General features: G+C 57.1%; 1 protein-coding gene across 1 annotated transcript in view; it reads right to left on the bottom strand.

Annotated features, from left to right (window-relative positions):
* Positions 1 to 19,354, bottom strand: part of TDP1 (tyrosyl-DNA phosphodiesterase 1) — a 217,538-nt gene that overhangs the window by 162,901 nt on the left and 35,283 nt on the right. The window lies entirely within an intron of this gene.

Here is a 19,354-nt window from a genome sequence, read left to right as displayed (position 1 = left end):
ACCACATCAGAGATCTGCGGATCCGGCTGCACCTCTGGATCTGTCACATCAGAGATCTGTGGATCCGGCTGCACCTCTGGATCTGTCACATCAGAGATCTGCGGATCCGGCTGCACCTCTAGATCTGTCACATCAGAGATCTGCGGATCCGGCTGCACCTCTGGTTCTGTCACATCAGAGATCTGCGGATCCGGCTGCACCTCTGGACCTCACCACATCAGAGATCTGCGGATCCGGCTGCACCTCTGGATCTCACCACATCAGAGATCTGCGGATTCGGCTGCACCTCTGGACCTCACCACATCAGAGATCTGCGGATCCGGCTGCACCTCTGGATCTCACCACATCAGAGATCTGCGGATCCGGCTGCACCTCTGGATCTGTCACATCAGAGATCTGCGGATCCGGCTGCACCTCACCAAATTAGAGATCTGCGGATCCGGCTGCACCTCTGGATCTGTCACATCAGAGATCTGCGGATCCGGCTGCACCTCTGGATCTGTCACATCAGAGATCTGCGGATCCGGCTGCACCTCTGGACCTCACCACATCAGAGATCTGCGGATCCGGCTGCACCTCTGGATCTGTCACATCAGAGATCTGCGGATCCGGCTGCACCTCTGGACCTCACCACATCAGAGATCTGCGGATCCGGCTGCACCTCTGGACCTCACCACATCAGAGATCTGCGGATCCGGCTGCACCTCTGGACCTCACCACATCAGAGATCTGCGGATCCGGCTGCACCTCTGGATCTGTCACATCAGAGATCTGCGGATCCGGCTGCACCTCTGGATCTCACCACATCAGAGATCTGCGGATCCGGCTGCACCTCTGGATCTGTCACATCAGAGATCTGCGGATCCGGCTGCACCTCTGGATCTCACCACATCAGAGCTGCTGGTGGCACCGCGTGTACCTGTCACCACCAGGGTCTCCTATACGGGGCAGTCTGATCATTGCAGTAAATGTGAGGGTGAAAGGCAGTCATGAGACGATACAGTACTGGAAATCTGGTGCGCCCCCTCCTGCGGGTGTACGCTGGGCCTCGGGGGGCACCATCACTGAGGCTGTGTACATGACCGGATCATCTGATGACTATCTGCAATGTATCTGCCCCGGACGTCCTCCTCATCTGCTGCTGGGGAGATGGAGGGACCATCTCTAGATATACACCGTGTGCAGGATTATTAGGCAAGTTGTATTTTACAGGATTTTTTTTTATTATTGATCAACAACTTCTCAATCACCCAAAAGACTCATAAATATCAGAGCTTAATATTTTGGCAGTTGGAGGGGTCTTTAGATTTAGCTTCTTAGGAGGATCTGTTTGTGCAGTGACTATTACTGTGCAGAATTATTAGGCAACTTAATAAAAACCAAATCTATTCCCATCTCACTTGTTTATTGTCACCAGGAAACCAATATAACTGCACAACATATAGAAATAAACATTTCTGACATGCAGAAACAAAACCCAAAATATGAGTGCCCAATATCGCCCCTTTCTTTCTGATGACACTCAGCAGCGACCATCCATAGATTCTGTCATTGCTTGATCTGTTTACCATCAACATTGCGTGCAGCAGCCACCACAGCCTCCAGACACCGCAGCCTCCAGACACCACAGCCTCCAGACACCACAGCCTCCAGACACCACAGCCTCCAGACACCGCAGCCTCCAGACACCACAGCCTCCAGACTCCACAGCCTCCAGACACCGCAGCCTCCAGCCACCACAGCCTCCAGACACCACAGCCTCCAGACACCACAGCCTCCAGACACCGCAGCCTCCAGACACCACAGCCTCCAGACACCGCAGCCTCCAGCCACCACAGCCTCCAGCCACCGCAGCCTCCAGCCCCCACAGCCTCCAGACACCGCAGCCTCCAGCCACCACAGCCTCCAGACACCACAGCCTCCAGACACCACAGCCTCCAGACACCGCAGCCTCCAGCCACCACAGCCTCCAGCCACCACAGCCTCCAGACACCACAGCCTCCAGACTCCACAGCCTCCAGACACCGCAGCCTCCAGCCACCGCAGCCTCCAGCCACCGCAGCCTCCAGCCACCGCAGCCTCCAGCCACCGCAGCCTCCAGCCACCGCAGCCTCCAGACACCGCAGCCTCCAGACACCGCAGCCTCCAGACACCGCAGCCTCCAGACTCCACAGCCTCCAGACACCACAGCCTCCAGCCACTGCTCCCAGAGGTGCACTGTTTTCCCTCCCTGTAGAGCTCACATTTTATGAGGGACCACAGGTTCTCTATGGGGTTCAGATCAGGTGATCAAGGGGGCCATGTCATTATTTTTTCATCTTTTAGACCTTTACTGGCCAGCCACGCTGTGGAGTAGTTGGATGCATGTGATGGAGCATTGTCCCGCATGAAAATCATGTTTTTCTTGAACGATAGCGACTTCTTCCTGTACCACTGCTTGAAGAAGTTGTCTTCCAGAAACTGGCAGTAGGTCTTTGAGTTGAGCTTCACTCCATCCTCAACCTGAAAAGGTCCCACAAGTTGATCTTTGATGATCCCAGCCCATACCAGTCCCACCTCCACCTTGCTGGCGTCTGAGTCGGAGTGGAGCTCTCTGCCCTTTACTGATCCAGCCTCGGGTCCATCCATATGGCCCATCAAGAGTCACTCTCATTTCATCAGTCCATAAAACCTGTGAAGAATCGGTCTTCAGATATCTCTTGGCCCAGTCTTGACGATTTATCTTGTGTCTTGGTCAGAGGTGGTGGTTTTCAGCCTTCCTTACCTTGGCCTGTCCCTGAGTATGGCACACCTTGTGCTTTTTGATACTCCAGTAACGTTGCAGCTCTGAAATATGGACAAACTGTTGGCAAATGGCATCTTGGCAGCGTCACGCTTGATTTTCCTCAATTCATGGGCCGTTATTTTGCGCCTTTTTTGCCCAGCACGCTTCTTGCGACCCTGTTGGCTATTTGCCATGAAACGCTTGATTGTTCGGTAATCACACTTCAAAAGTTTGGCAATTTCAAGACCTCCGCATCCCTCTGCAAGACATCGCACAATATGGACTTTTCAGAGCCCATCACATCTCTCTTCTGACCCATTTTGCCAAAGGAAAGTAAGTTGCCTAATAATTGCGCACCTCTTATATAGGGTGTTGTGTCATTACACCGCACCCCTCCTCATTACAGAGATGCACATCACCGGAGTTACTTCATTGGTAGTTGGCTCTCAGCCTATACAGCTTGGAGTAGGACGACATGTATAAAAAGTGTCATGTGATCAATATACTCATTTGCCTAATAATTCTGCACACGGTGTAATGATGTTGTTATAATTATAATAATTATTATTATTATTACTATTTATTATTATAGCGCCATTTACTCCATGGCGCTTTACAAGTGAAAGAGGGTATACATACAACAATCATTAACAGTACAAAACAGACTGGTACAGGAGAGAGGACCCTGCCCGCGAGGGCTCACAGTCTACAGGAGGAGAGAGGACCCTGCCCGCGAGGGCTCACAGTCTACAGGAGGAGAGAGGACCCTGCCCGCGAGGGCTCACAGTCTACAGGAGGAGAGAGGACCCTGCCCACGAGGGCTCACAGTCTACAGGAGGAGAGAGGACCCTGCCCGCGAGGGCTCACAGTCTACAGGAGGAGAGAGGACCCTGCCCGCGAGGGCTCACAGCCTACAGGAGGAGAGAGGACCCTGCCCCGAGGGCTCACAGTCTACAGGAGGAGAGAGGACCCTGCCCGCGAGGGCTCACAGTCTACAGGAGGAGAGAGGACCCTGCCCGCGAGGGCTCACAGTCTACAGGAGGAGAGAGGACCCTGCCCACGAGGGCTCACAGTCTACAGGAGGAGAGAGGACCCTGCCTGCGAGGGCTCACAGTCTACAGGAGGAGAGAGGACCCTGCCCACGAGGGCTCACAGTCTACAGGAGGAGAGAGGACCCTGCCCCGAGGGCTCACAGTCTACAGGAGGAGAGAGGACCCTGCCCGCGAGGGCTCACAGTCTACAGGAGGAGAGAGGACCCTGCCCGCGAGGGCTCACAGTCTACAGGAGGAGTGAGGACCCTGCCCGCGAGGGCTCACAGTCTACAGGAGGAGTGAGGACCCTGCCCGCGAGGGCTCACAGTCTACAGGAGGAGTGAGGACCCTGCCCGTGAGGGCTCACAGTCTACAGGAGGAGAGAGGACCCTGCCTGCGAGGGCTCACAGTCTACAGGGGATGGGTGAGGGTACAATAGGTGAGGACAGAGCTGGTTGCGCGGTGGTGTACTGGACTGAGGGTTACGGCAGGTTGTAGGCTTGTTGGATCTATGTTCTATCTATTTATCCATCAAAGATGAATGTGACTAAAGGCCACTTTACACGCTGCGATATTGGTACCGATATCGCTAGTGTGGGTACCCGCCCCCATCTGTTGTGCGACACGGGCAAATCGCTGCCCGTGCCACACAACATCGCCCAGACCCGTCACACTACTTACCTGCCCTGCGACGTCGCTGTGACCGGCGAATCGCCTCCTTTCTAAGGGGGCGGTTCGTTCAGCGTCACAGCTGCGTCGCTGAACCGCCGCCCAATAGAAGCGGAGATGAGCGGGACGTAACATCCCACCCACCTCCTTCCTTCCGCATAGCGGCCGGCGGCAGGTAGAGAGAGCTTCCTCGTTCCTGCGGTGTCACACGGAGCGATGTGTGCTGCCGCAGGAGCGAGGAACAACCTCGTTACTGCTGCAGCAACGATATTAGAGAATGGACCCCAATGTCACCGATGAGCGATTTTTGCATGTTTTTGCAACGATGCAAAATCGCTCATAGGAGTCACACGCAACAAGATCGCTAATGCGGCCGGATGTGCGTCACCAATTCCGTGACCCCAACGACTTCGCATTAGCGATGTCGCAGCGTGTAAAGCCCGCTTAACACTATAGAAATAAGTGAAATGTTTGGCTATCTTGACCATTACCTGTTCCACCCTGCACATGTATACCGTACTTGTGTTTTCTAATATCACTGTTCTCTCCTGTCCCCTTTGGCTTGTGCTCCTGACAACTGTCTCTTCCTCTTCCGCAGACCCCTCTGTCCCGTCCTCTTCCGCAGGCCCCTCTGTCCCGTCCTCTTCTGCAGGCCCCTCTGTCCCGTCCTCTTCCGCAGGCCCCTCTGTCCCGGCCTCTTCCGCAGGCCCCTCTGTCCCAGCCTCTTGCGCAGGCCCCTCTGTCCCGTCCTCTTGCGCAGGCCCCTCTGTCCCGTCCTCTTCTGCAGACCCCTCTGTCCCGTCCTCTTGCGCAGGCCCCTCTGTCCCGTCCTCTTCCCCAGACCCCTTTGTCACGTCCTCTTCTGCAGACCCCTCTGTCCCGTCCTCTTCTGCAGACCCCTCTGTCCCGTCCTCTTCTGCAGACCCCTCTGTCCCGTCCTCTTCTGCAGACCCCTCTGTCCCGTCCTCTTCTGCAGACCCCTCTGTCCCGTCCTCTTCTGCAGACCCCTCTGTCCTGTCCTCTTGCGCAGGCCCCTGTGTCCCGTCCTCTTCCCCAGACCCCTCTGTCCCGTCCTCTTCTGCAGGCCCCTCTGTCCCGTCCTCTTCCGCAGGCCCCTCTGTCCCGGCCTCTTCCGCAGGCCCCTCTGTCCCGTCCTCTTCCGCAGGCCCCTCTGTCCCGTCCTCTTCTGCAGACCCCTCTGTCCCGTCCTCTTCTGCAGACCCCTCTGTCCCGTCCTCTTCTGCAGACCCCTCTGTCCCGGCCTCTTCTGCAGACCCCTCTGTCCCGGCCTCTTCCGCAGGCCCCTCTGTCCCGTCCTCTTCTGAAGACCCCTCTGTCCCGTCCTCTTCTGCAGACCCCTCTGTCCCGTCCTCTAGAATCCTCTGTTCCGCCTTCAGACTCTTCTTATCTCCAGACTTGCGCATTAGTGTTGGTCCCTCTGTGGCTACAGTCTGTGTTCTGTTACCATGGCGACACATGGCTCTGCACACTCGCTGTATCCTGAGAACTGTAGGTGTAATTATTTCTCCCTCGGTCTGTATGATCGTGCGTGCGGCTGGGATTTATGCTGCGCACGCGCCCGTCCCTTCTGTAAGTAAACTTCTGACTCTCTATGAGGTTTCAAGTTTAATTTCTTTGAAACCGGAGTGAATATAAATTACAATAATTCCCCAATAATTACTCAGGTTTCTGTTCTGCGTTTTGAATAATTTATGAATTAGTATTTTTAGATAAACTGCACATGATTTGCTGAGCGCATCCTGCGCCGGAGACGGAAAATGGGTCAATAAGTGAGCGCTGTAGATCATGGATGTGACGGCGAGGTGTCAGTGATTCCAGGAAAGCATCCACCACCAGTGACATCACAGATTACTGCCCCGTCATGTGACCCTCGTGATGTCATCATCAGCATCATTATTACTGTAGGAGGCAAGATGGAGACAATCACAGGGCAAGCAGAAAATCAGACTGAGCTGCTGCGGTGCTGTATCTAATCCTCTCCAGTGTGATACTGTCTGCTGAGCCGTGTATCTAATCCTCTCCTGTGTGATACTGTCTGCTGAGCCGTGTATCTAATCCTCTCCTGTGTGATACTGTCTGCTGAGCTGTGTATCTAATCCTCTCCTGTGTGATACTGTCTGCTGAGTTGTGTATCTAATCCTCTCCTGTGTGATACTGTCTGCTGAGCTGTGCATCTAAACCTCTCCTATGTGATACTGTCTGCTGAGCCGTGTATCTAAACCTCTCCTGTGTGATACTGTCTGCTGAGCCGTGTATCTAATCCTCTCCTGTGTGATACTGTCTGCTGAGCTGTGTATCTAATCCTCTCCTGTGTGATACTGTCTGCTGAGCCGTGTATCTATTCCTCTCCTGTGTGATACTGTCTGCTGAGCCGTGTATCTAAACCTCTCCTGTGTGATACTGTCTGCTGAGCCATGTATCTAATCCTCTCCTGTGTGATACTGTCTGCTGAGTTGTGTATCTAAACCTCTCCGGTGTGATACTGTCTGCTGAACCGTGTATCTAATCCTCTCCTGTGTGATACTGTCTGCTGAGCCGTGTATCTATTCCTCTCCTGTGTGATACTGTCTGCTGAGCTGTGTATCTAATCCTCTCCTGTGTGATACTGTCTGCTGAGTTGTGTATCTAATCCTCTCCTGTGTGATACTGTCTGCTGAGCTGTGCATCTAAACCTCTCCTATGTGATACTGTCTGCTGAGCCGTGTATCTAAACCTCTCCTGTGTGATACTGTCTGCTGAGCCGTGTATCTATTCCTCTCCTGTGTGATACTGTCTGCTGAGCCGTGTATCTAATCCTCTCCTGTGTGATACTGTCTGCTGAGCTGTGTATCTAATCCTCTCCTGTGTGATACTGTCTGCTGAGCTGTGTATCTAATCCTCTCCTGTGTGATACTGTCTGCTGAGCTGTGTATCTAATCCTCTCCTGTGTGATACTGTCTGCTGAGCTGTGTATCTAATCCTCTCCTGTGTGATACTGTCTGCTGAGCTGTGTATCTAATCCTCTCCTGTGTGATACTGTGCTGAGCTGTGTATCTAATCCTCTCCTGTGTGATACTGTCTGCTGAGCCGTGTATCTAAACCTCTCCGGTGTGATACTGTCTGCTGAGCCGTGTATCTAATCCTCTCCTGTGTGATACTGTCTGCTGAGCTGTGTATCTAAACCTCTCCGGTGTGATACTGTCTGCTGAGCCATGTATCTAAAGGGGTCTGGTTGGAACAGACGGGTCTGGATGGGGACGGAGGGGACTGGGAAGGGACGAAAGGGGGTCTGCATGAGGACAGAGGGTTCTGGATGTGGAGGGAGGGGACAGGAAAGGGGTCTGGATGGGAATGTAGGCGTCTGAAATGGTGTCTAGATGAGGACTGAAGGCTCTGGAAAGAGGTCTGCATGGGGACGGTGGGATCTGGACATGGATCAGGATGGAGTGTTGGCAGAGGAGTCTGGGGTGAGATCTCCATAGGGACGGAGGAGTCTGGAGAGGGATCTTCATGGGGACGGAAGGGTCTGGAGAGTGATGCGAATGGGGACATAGGCGCCTGGAGCTGGCTCTGAATGGGGACGGAGGAGTCTGGAGAGGGGTGTGGATGGGGACGGAGGGGTGTGGATGGGGACGGAGGGGTGTGGATGGGGACGGAGGGGTGTGGATGGGGACGGGGGGGTTTGGATGGGGACGGAGGGGTCTGGATGGGGACGAGGGGGAATGGAGGGGTCTGTGAGGGATCTGGATGGGGACAGAGGGGTCTGAATGGTGACGGAGGGGGTCTAGAGAGGGTTCTGGATGGAAACGGAGGGGGTCTAGAGAGGGATCTGGATGAGGACGTAAGGGTCTGGATGGTGATGTAGGGATCTGGATGGGGACTGTGGAGTCTAGAGAGGGATCTGGATGGGGATGGTGAGGTCTGGTTGGGGACTGAGGGGTCTGGATGGGGACGAAGGGGAATGGAGGGGTCTGTGAGGGATCTGGATGGGGATGGAGGGGTCTGGAGAGGAATCTGGATGGATACAGAGGAGTCTGGATGGAGATGGGGGGGGTCTGGAAGGTGATGTAGGGGTCTGGATGGGGACAGAGGTGTCTGGATGGGGATGGAAGGATCTGGATGGGTACAAAGGGGTCTAGAGAGGGATCTGGACGGTGATGGAGGGGGTCTAGAGAGGGATCTGGATAGGGACGGAGGGGTATAGAGAGGGATCTGGATGGAGATAGTGGGGTCTGGAAAGGGACGGTGGTGTCTGGAGAGGGATCTGGATGGAGACGGAGAGGTCTGGATAGAGGGGGGGGTCTGGATGGGATGGAGGGGTGTGGATGGTAATTTAGGGATCTGGATGGTGACATAGGGATCAGGATGGGGACGGAGGGCTCTTGAACAGAGCCTGGATGGGGACGGAGGGGTCTGGAGAGAAATCTGGGTGGAGATGGATGGATCTGGATTGGGACAGGGGAGCCTGGAGAGAAATCTGGATGGGGATGGAGAGGTCTAGAGAGGGATTTGGATGAGGATGGAGGGCTCTAGAGAGGGATCTGGATGTGGATGATGAGGTCTAGTTGGGGACAGAGGGGTCTGGATAGGGACGGAGGTGTCTGGAGAGGGATCTGGATGGAGATGGAGGGGTCTGGATGGTGACGTAGTCATTGAATGGGGACGGAGGTGTCTGGATTGGTATGGAGGGATCTGGATGGGGACGGAGGGTCTGGAGAAGGATTTAGATGGGAATGGAGGGGTCTGGATGGAGACAGAGAGGGGTCTAGAAAGGGATCGAGATGGAGGGGAGTAGAGGAGATCTGGATGGGGATGGTGAGATCTGGATGGGGAGAGGGGTCTAGAGAGGGATCTGGACGAGGACGGAGAGGTCTAGAAAGGGATCTGGTTGGGGGCGGAGGGGTCTGGATAGGAACGGAGGTGTCTGGAGAGGGATCTGGATGGTGACGGAGGTGTCTGGATGGGGACAGAGGGGTCTAGAGAGGGATCTGGACAGGGATGGAGGGATCTAGAGAGGGATCTGGACGTGGATGGAGGGGTATAGAGAGGGATTTGGATGGAGATGGTGGGATGGGGATGGAGGTGTCTGGAGAGGGGTCTGGATGGAGACGGAGGGGTCTGGATGGGGACGGTGGGGTCTGGATGGGGACGGTGGGGTCTGGATGGGGACGGTGGGGTCTGGATGGGGACGGTGGGGTCTGGATGGAGACGGTGGGGTCTGGATGGAGACGGTGGGGTCTGGATGGAGACGGTGGGGTCTGGATGGAGACGGTGGGGTCTGGATGGAGACGGTGGGGTCTGGATGGGGGACGGAGTGGTCTGGAGAGAGATCTGGATGGGGACGTAAGAGTCTGCATGGTGACGTAGGGGTCTGGATGGTGACAGTGGAGTCTAGAGAGGGATCTGGATGAGGACGGTGGGGTCTGGATGGGGATGGTGGGGTCTGGATGGGGACGGTGGGGTCTGGATGGGGACGGTGGGGTCTGGATGGGGACGGTGGGGTCTGGATGGGGACGGTGGGGTCTGGATGGGGACGGTGGAGTCTGGATGGGGACGGTGGAGTCTGGATGGGGACGGTGGAGTCTGGATGGGGACGGAAGGGTCTGGATGGAGATGGAGGGGTGTGGAGAAGGATCTATATGGGAATGGAGGGGTCTGGATGGAGTTGGAGGGGTCTGGAGAGGGGTCTGGATGTGGACGGAGAGTGGTTTGGAGAGAGATCTGGATGGGGACGTAAAAGTCTGCATGGTGACGTGGCGGTCTGGATTTGGACAGTGGAGTCTAGAGAGAGATCTGTACATGGACGGTGGGGTCTGGACGGGGACGGTGGGGTCTGGACGGGGACGGTGGGGTCTGGACGGGGACGGTGGGGTCTGGACGGGGACGGTGGGGTCTGGACGGGGACGGTGGGGTCTGGACGGGGACGGTGGGGTCTGGACGGGGACGGTGGGGTCTGGACGGGGACGGTGGGGTCTGGACGGGGACGGTGGGGTCTGGTTGGGGACGGTGGGGTCTGTACATGGACGGTGGGGTCTGTACATGGACGGTGGGGTCTGTACATGGACGGTGGGGTCTGGACGGGGACGGTGGGGTCTGGACGGGGACGGTGGGGTCTGGACGGGGACGGTGGGGTCTGGACGGGGACGGTGGGGTCTGGATGAGGACGGTGGGGTCTGGACGTTTATTCCTCATTGTTACTATATATCAGTTATCATTATTTCCTTCCCACAAGAGCTGACAATCTAAGCCCGGTAGGGAGCGGGCTGCGCGGATGCCCCCGTCTGCACCCACATCTCCTGCCCATTGATAAGGGGGCTGATTTGCGGAGGGCGAGATGGAGACGGATGTCGGTGTTCCCTTGGGGTTCATGGGTGATGGAATTAACAGAGGCTGGCACTCTACTCTCGCTGTGTTTGTTTCCATGGCAACAGCTACGTACAATCTCCTCGTCCGTCTTCATGACACAGTTGCAAGAACAGTAGCTTACAGGTCTGATCGAGCGGTGGACGGACAGCAGCCGCCGAGCCAAGTAAGTGCAGCCTGCTCCCTAACCGGCTGTGGGGTACCGGACGGGGCGAGGGGGGGGGGGGGTGCACCGGACCCGGGAAGGCACGAGCTGCGCACTCCGCCAGCACAACCGGAAAGTTGCGGATGCTAAATATATCGTTAAATGCCATGTTTAGCTCTCCATGCATTGGAGATCCGCCTGCGGAATTAACCCCTGGTAGGCTGGCAGCAATCAGACGCAGGACGATGGGAATCGTTGACCGTCGGGCAGATACAATGTAGCGACAGGCACTTGTATCTTTCATGGATGTGTTTTGTGTCGTGTGTGCGGTCACTGTGTCTCGGCGAATGTCTGGGTCTCTCCACCCCCGAATCTCAGCCTCCATCTGCCTCCATCTGCCTCCGTGTTTGCAGAAAGTCGCAAAAAGGTTGTGATTCCTGCACAGTGAACACCCAGAGACCCTGAATCCCCATCATATACATCCAGAGACCCTGAATCCCCGTCATATACATCCAGAGACCCTGAATCCCCGTCATATACACCCAGAGACCCTGAATCCCCGTCATATACACCCAGAGACCCTGAATCCCCGTCATATACACCCAGAGACCCTGAATCCCCGTCATATACATCCAGAGACCCTGAATCCCCGTCATATACATCCAGAGACCCTGAATCCCCGTCATATACATCCAGAGACCCTGAATCCCCGTCATATACATCCAGAGACCCTGAATCCCCGTCATATACATCCAGAGACCCTGAATCCCTGTCGTGCAGTCATATACATCCAGAGACCCTGAATCCCCATCATATACATCCAGAGACCCTGAATCCCCATCATATACACCCAGAGACCCTGAATCCCCGTCATATACATCCAGAGACCCTGAATCCCCGTCATATACATCCAGAGACCCTGAATCCCGTCACATACATCCAGAGACCCTGAATCCCGTCATATACATCCAGAGACCCTGAATCCCGTCATATACATCCAGAGACCCTGAATCCCGTCATATACATCCAGAGACCCTGAATCCCGTCATATACATCCAGAGACCCTGAATCCCGTCATATACATCCAGAGACCCTGAATCCCCGCCGTGCAGTCATATACATCCAGAGACCCTGAATCCCGTCATATACATCCAGAGACCCTGAATCCTCGTCATATACATCCAGAGACCCTGAATCCCCGTCATATACATCCAGAGACCCTGAATCCTCGTCATATACATCCAGAGACCCTGAATCCCCGTCATATACATCCAGAGACCCTGAATCCCCGTCATATACATCCAGAGACCCTGAATCCCGTCATATACATCCAGAGACCCTGAATCCTCGTCATATACATCAAGAGACCCTGAATCCCGTCGTATACATCCAGAGACCCTGAATCCCGGCATGCAGTCATATACATCCAGAGACCCTGAATCCCGTCATATACATCCAGAGACCCTGAATCCCCAGCGTGCAGTCATATACATCCAGAGACCCTGAATCCCCGTCATATACATCCAGAGACCCTGAATCCCCGTCATATACATCCAGACACCCTGAATCCCCGGCGTGCAGTCATATACATCCAGAGACCCTGAATCCCCGGCGTGCAGTCATATACGGCCAGAGACCCTGAATCCCCGGCGTGCAGTCATATACGGCCAGAGACCCTAAATTCCCGGCGTGCAGTCATATACGGCCAGAGACCCTGAATTCCCGGCGTGCAGTCATATAAGGTCAGAGACCCTGAATCCCCGGCGCGCAGTCATATACATCCACAGACCCTGAATCCCCAGCGTGCAGTCATATACATCCAGAGACCCTGAATCCCCGGCGTGCAGTCATATACATCCACAGACCCTGAATTCCCGGCGTGCAGTCATATACATCCAGAGACCCTGAATCCCCGTCATATACATCCAGAGACCCTGAATCCCCGGCATGCAGTCATATACATCCAGAGACCCTGAATCCCCGTCATATACATCCAGAGACCCTGAATCCCCGTCATATACATCCAGAGACCCTGAATCCCCGGCATGCAGTCATATACATCCAGAGACCCTGAATCCCCGTCATATACATCCAGAGACCCTGAATCCCCGGCATGCAGTCATATACATCGAGAGACCCTGAATCCCCGTCATATACATCCAGAGACCCTGAATCCCCGGCGTGCAGTCATATACATCCAGAGACCCTGAATCCCCGTCATATACATCCAGAGACCCTGAATCCCCGTCATATACATCCAGAGACCCTGAATCCCCGGCGTGCAGTCATATACGGCCAGAGACCCTGAATCCCCGTCATATACATCCAGAGACCCTGAATCCCCGGCGTGCAGTCATATACATCCAGAGACCCTGAATCCCCGGCGTGCAGTCATATACGGCCAGAGACCCTGAATCCCCGGCGTGCAGTCATATACGGCCAGAGACCCTAAATTCCCGGCGTGCAGTCATATACGGCCAGAGACTCTGAATTCCCGGTGTGCAGTCATATAAGGTCAGAGACCCTGAATCCCCGGCGCGCAGTCATATACATCCACAGACCCTGAATCCCCAGCGTGCAGTCATATACATCCAGAGACCCTGAATTCCCGGCGTGCAGTCATATACATCCAGAGACCCTGAATCCCCGTCATATACATCCAGAGACCCTGAATCCCCGGCATGCAGTCATATACATCCAGAGACCCTGAATCCCCGTCATATACATCCAGAGACCCTGAATCCCCGGCATGCAGTCATATACATCCAGAGACCCTGAATCCCCGTCATATACATCCAGAGACCCTGAATCCCCGGCGTGCAGTCATATACATCCAGAGACCCTGAATCCCCGTCATATACATCCAGAGACCCTGAATCCCCGTCATATACATCCAGATACCCTGAATCCCCGGCGTGCAGTCATATACATCCAGAGACCCTGAATCCCCGGCGTGCAGTCATATACGGCCAGAGACCCTGAATCCCCGTCATATACATCCAGAGACCCTGAATCCCCGGCGTGCAGTCATATACATCCAGAGACCCTGAATCCCCGGCGTGCAGTCATATACGGCCAGAGACCCTGAATCCCCGGCGTGCAGTCATATACGGCCAGAGACCCTAAATTCCCGGCGTGCAGTCATATACGGCCAGAGACCCTGAATTCCCGGCGTGCAGTCATATAAGGTCAGAGACCCTGAATCCCCGGCGCGCAGTCATATACATCCACAGACCCTGAATCCCCAGCGTGCAGTCATATACATCCAGAGACCCTGAATCCCCGGCGTGCAGTCATATACATCCACAGACCCTGAATTCCCGGCGTGCAGTCATATACATCCAGAGACCCTGAATCCCCGGCGTGCAGTCATATACATCCAGAGACCCTGAATCACCGGCGTGCAGTCATATACATCCACAGACCCTGAATTCCCGGCGTGCAGTCATATACATCCAGAGACCCTGAATCACCGGCGCGCAGTCATATACGGCCAGAGTCCCTGAATCCCTGGCGCGCAGTCATCTACATCCAGCTGTTCTCTGCATACAACAGGGGGAATCCTCGCACAGACGCAGGCGAAGCTTTGGAAATCCGCCCCCCCCCGAATCTGGGGTTTACCGAGCCGCACAAAGCAGCTGCATAGCGGGGTTTTCCGTGGGTGACCTGTCACTGTGGGGGGGCTTCATGTCTGTGCATGCAGATCTGCAGTATGTTCATGACTTGCAGGATGACCCCCATCATCCGTCTGTCCACACTGGGGGTCAATGTGATCCCCTCATAATGAGAAGGGCTTGTGAATGAAGGAAATGGCAAGTAATAGGATTACGTGTGACTACTGGGACCCTCTATGTCGGGATCGGACCCTACGAGCAGTGGGGTCTTTATGAATGGACGTCCATAGACGACACATGAGCCATACTCTGTGTACGCACTGCTCCCATTCCTGGACCGAAACTTACTCCTGTATTATTAATGGCCGAATGTTCATCAGCCCTGGCCCTCAGCAGCGGAGCGCTCAGGAGGACGGGCCGCACTGGTGCATTGTAACAGACCCTCAGCTGTGCAGATTCCCATCTTATTCCTGGCTCTTCAGCCTTTATACTTTTGCAGGCTCCGTCCTCGGGTGATGGCGCTGTCCGGACAGAAGCTGCATCTTTCTGATGTCAGTGATACTTTTTGGTGGACACTTCGAGGCTCCGCACGGCCGGGGTCTCCGCATTTCACCATTCGTTATGTGTTAAATCAGGACATTAAATATCTGTTTAGTGCAATAACTTTCATTGAAATTAATGGAATAACTGGAGATATTGACTTTATTAGCTGCCAAAATGCACGCGGGCGGTCATGGGGGCGTTCTGGTGTAATGCACGCAGGCTGTCATGGGGGCGTTCTGGTGTAATGCACGCAGGCGGTCATGGGGGCGTTCTGGTGTAATGCACGCAGGCGGTCATGGGGGCGCTCTGGTGTAATGCACGCAGGCGGTCATGGGGGCGTTCTGGTGTAATGCACGCAGGCGGTCATGGGGGCGCTCTGGTGTAATGCACGCAGGCGGTCATGGGGGCGTTCTGGTGCAATGCACGCGGGCGGTCATGGGGGCGTTCTGGTGTAATGCACGCGGGCGGTCATGGGGGCGTTCTGGTGTAATGCACGCGGGCGGTCATGGGGGCGTTCTGGTGTAATGCACGCAGGCGGTCATGGGGGCGTTCTGGTGCAATGCACGCGGGCGGTCATGGGGGCGTTCTGGTGCAATGCACGCGGGCGGTCATGGGGGCGTTCTGGTGTAATGCACGCAGGCGGTCATGGGGGCGTTCTGGTGTAATGCACGCGGGCGGTCATGGGGGCGTTCTGGTGTAATGCACGCAGGCGGTCATGGGGGCGCTCTGGTGTCTTGCACGCAGGCGGTCATGGGAGCGTTCTGGTGTAATGCACGCAGGCGGTCATGGGAGCGTTCTGGTGTAATGCACGCAGGCGGTCATGGGGGCGTTTTGGTGTAATGCACGCAGGCGGTCATGGGTGCGTTCTGGTGTAATGCACGCAGGCGGTCATGGGGGCGTTCTGGTGTAATGCACGCACGCGGGCGGTCATGGGGGCGTTCTGGCGTTCTCTCTATCTCCCCGTGTAGCCGGTGCTGAGGCCTCCTCTCTCCCCTGTGTAGCCAGTGCTGAGGCCTCCTCTCTCTCCCCCGTGTAGCCAGTGCTGAGGCCTCCTCTCTCTCCCCCGTGTAGCCAGTGCTGAGGCCTCCTCTCTCTCCCCCGTGTAGCCGGTGCTGAGGCCTCCTCTCTCTCCCCTGTGTAGCCAGTGCTGAGGCCTCCTCTCTCTCCCCCGTGTAGCCGGTGCTGAGGCCTCCTCTCTCTCCCCCGTGTAGCCGGTGCTGAGGCCTCCTCTCTCTCCCCCGTGTAGCCTGTGCTGAGGCCTCCTCTCTCCCCCGTGTAGCCTGTGCTGAGGCCTCCTCTCTCTCCCCCGTGTAGCCTGTGCTGAGGCCTCCTCTCTCTCCCCTGTGTAGCCGGTGCTGAGGCCTCCTCTCTCTCCCCCGTGTAGCCTGCACCGAGGCCTCCTCTGCCCCATGTGGTGCTGAGGCCTCCTCTCTCTCCCCCGTGTAGCCGGTGCTGAGGCCTCCTCTCTCCCCCTGTGTAGCCAGTGCTGAGGCCTCCTCTCTCTCCCCCGTGTAGCCGGTGCTGAGGCCTCCTCTCTCTCCCCCGTGTAGCCGGTGCTGAGGCCTCCTCTCTCTCCCCCGTGTAGCCGGTGCTGAGGCCTCCTCTCTCTCCCCCGTGTAGCCGGTGCTGAGGCCTCCTCTCTCTCCCCCGTGTAGCCGGTGCTGAGTCCTCCTCTCTCTCCCCCGCGTAGCCGGTGCTGAGGCCTCCTCTCTCTCCCCCATGTAGCCTGCACCGAGGCCTCCTCTCCCCCATGTGGTGCTGAGGCCTCCTCTCTCTCCCCCGTGTAGCCTGTGCTGAGGCCTCCTCTCTCTCCCCCGTGTAGCCTTGCTGAGGCCTCCTCTCTCTCCCCCCTGTAGCCTGTGCTGAGGCCTCCTCTCTCTCCCCCCTGTAGCCTGTGCTGAGGCCTCCTCTCTCTCCCCCCTGTAGCCGGTGCTGAGGCCTCCTCTCTCCCCCGTGTAGCCTGTGCTGAGGCCTCCTCTCTCTCCCCCCTGTAGCCGGTGCTGAGGCCTCCTCTCTCCCCCCTGTAGCCGGTGCTGAGGCCTCCTCTCTCTCCCCCCTGTAGCCGGTGCTGAGGCCTCCTCTCTCCCCCGTGTAGCCGGTGCTGAGGCCTCCTCTCTCTTCCCTGTGTAGCCTGCACCGAGGCCTCCTCTCCCCCATGTGGTGCTGAGGCCTCCTCTCTCTCCCCCGTGTAGCCGGTGCTGAGGCCTCCTCTCTCTCCCCCGTGTAGCCGGTGCTGAGGCCTCCTCTCTCTCCCCTGTGTAGCCGGTGCTGAGGCCTCCTCTCTCCCCTGTGTAGCCGGTGCTGAGGCCTCCTCTCTCCCCTGTGTAGCCGGTGCTGAGGTTTCCTCTCTCTCCCCCGTGTAGCCTGCACCGAGGCCTCCTCTCCACCATGTGGTGCTGAGGCCTCCTCTCTCTCCCCCGTGTAGCCGGTGCTGAGGCCTCCTCTCTCTCTCCCGTGTAGCCTGTACCGAGGCCTCCTCTCCACCATGTGGTGCTGAGCCCTCCTCTCTCTCTCCCCTGTCGCCGGTGCTGAAGTCTCCTCTCTCCCCCCGTGTAGCCTGCACTGAGGCCTCCTCTCTCTCCCCCCCTGTCGCCGGTGCTGAAGCCTCCTCTCTCCCCCCGTGTAGCCGGTTCTGAGGCCTCCTCTCTCTCCCCCGTGTGGCCAACGCTGAGGCCTCCTCTCTCTCCCTCGTGTAGCCTGCGCTGAGGCCTCCTCTCTCCCCCCCTGTAGCCTGTGCTGAGGCCTCCTCTCTCCCCCGTGTAGCCAGTGCTGAGGCCTCCTCTCTCCCCCCATGTAGCCTGCGCTGAGGCCTCCTCTTTCTCCCCCCTGTAGCCTGTGCTGAGGCCTCCTCTCTCTCCCCGTGTAGCCGGTGCTGAGGCCTCCTCTCTCTCCCCGTGTAGCCTGTGCTGAGGCCTCCTCTCTCTCCCCCGTGTAGCCGGTGCTGAGGCCTCCTCTCTCTCCCCCGTGTAGCCTGCACCGAGGCCTCCTCTCCCCCATGTGGTGCTGAGGCCTCCTCTCTCTCCCCCGTGTAGCCGGTGCTGAGGCCTCCTCTCTCTCCCCCGTGTAGCCTGTGCTGAGGCCTCCTCTCTCTCCCCCGTGTAGCCTGTGCTGAGGCCTCCTCTCTCTCCCCCGTGTAGCCGGTGCTGAGGCCTCCTCTCTCTCCCCTGTATAGCCTGTGCTGAGGCCTCCTCTCTCTCCCCTGTATAGCCTGTGCTGAGGCCTCCTCTCTCTCCCCTGTATAGCCTGCACCGAGGCCTCCTCTCCACCATGTGGTGCTGAGGCTTCCTCTCTCTCCCCTGTCGCCGGTGCTGAGGCCTCCTCTCTCCCCCCGTGTAGCCTGCGCTGAGGCCTCCTCTCTCTCCCCCCTGTCGCCGGTGCTGAAGCCTCCTCTCTCCCCCCGTGTAGCCGGTGCTGAGGCCTCCTCTCTCTCCCCCTGTCGCCGGTGCTGAGGCCTCCTCTCTCCCCCGTGTAGCCGGTGCTGAGGCCTCCTCTCTCTCCCCCGTGTAGCCTGCACCGAGGCCTCCTCTCTCCCCCCTGTCGCCGGTGCTGAGGCCTCCTCTCTCTCCCCCGTGTAGCCGGTGCTGAGGCCTCCTCTCTCTCCCCGTGTAGCCTGTGCTGAAGCCTCCTCTCTACCCCCGTGTAGCCTGTGCTGAGGCCTCCTCTCTCTCCCCGTGTAGCCTGCACCGAGGCCTCCTCTCTCCCCCCTGTCGCCGGTGCTGAGGCCTCCTCTCTCCCCCGTGTAGCCTGTGCTGAAGCCTCCTCTCTACCCCCGTGTAGCCTGCCCCGAGGCCTCCTCTCTCTCCCCCGTGTGGCCAGCGCTGAGGCCTCCTCTCTCTCCCCGTGTAGCCTGCACCGAGGCCTTCTCTCTCCCCGTGTAGCCTGTGCTGAAGCCTCCTCTCTCCCCCGTGTAGCCGGTGCTGAAGCCTCCTCTCTACCCCCGTGTAGCCTGCCCCGAGGCCTCCTCTCTCCCCCGTGGAGTCTGTAGAGTGTAAGCTCTTTGGTCACACACTGGTTGCTCTTCTGCCCCAGGTTCATTATTCTCTCTTCTTCACTAATCCTGTCATTTTACCCTTTCCTGACCATTGAGCTGACGATGTACATTTCAGGTCACCGCCCGCTCCTCTGACCATTCAGTCTATGGGCTGTGAGTCCGTGCCATCGGATCTGTAGACTGGATCTCCCAGATAGGGACCTGCTGGATCCTCTGTATCTCCTGTGTGATCCG

Source organism: Anomaloglossus baeobatrachus, chromosome 12 (genome assembly GCF_048569485.1).
Source record: "Anomaloglossus baeobatrachus isolate aAnoBae1 chromosome 12, aAnoBae1.hap1, whole genome shotgun sequence".
Lineage (NCBI taxonomy): Eukaryota > Metazoa > Chordata > Amphibia > Anura > Aromobatidae > Anomaloglossus > Anomaloglossus baeobatrachus.
The sequence above is the reverse complement of the archived record's forward strand: the minus strand, read 5'-3'. Positions and strand labels throughout refer to the sequence as shown.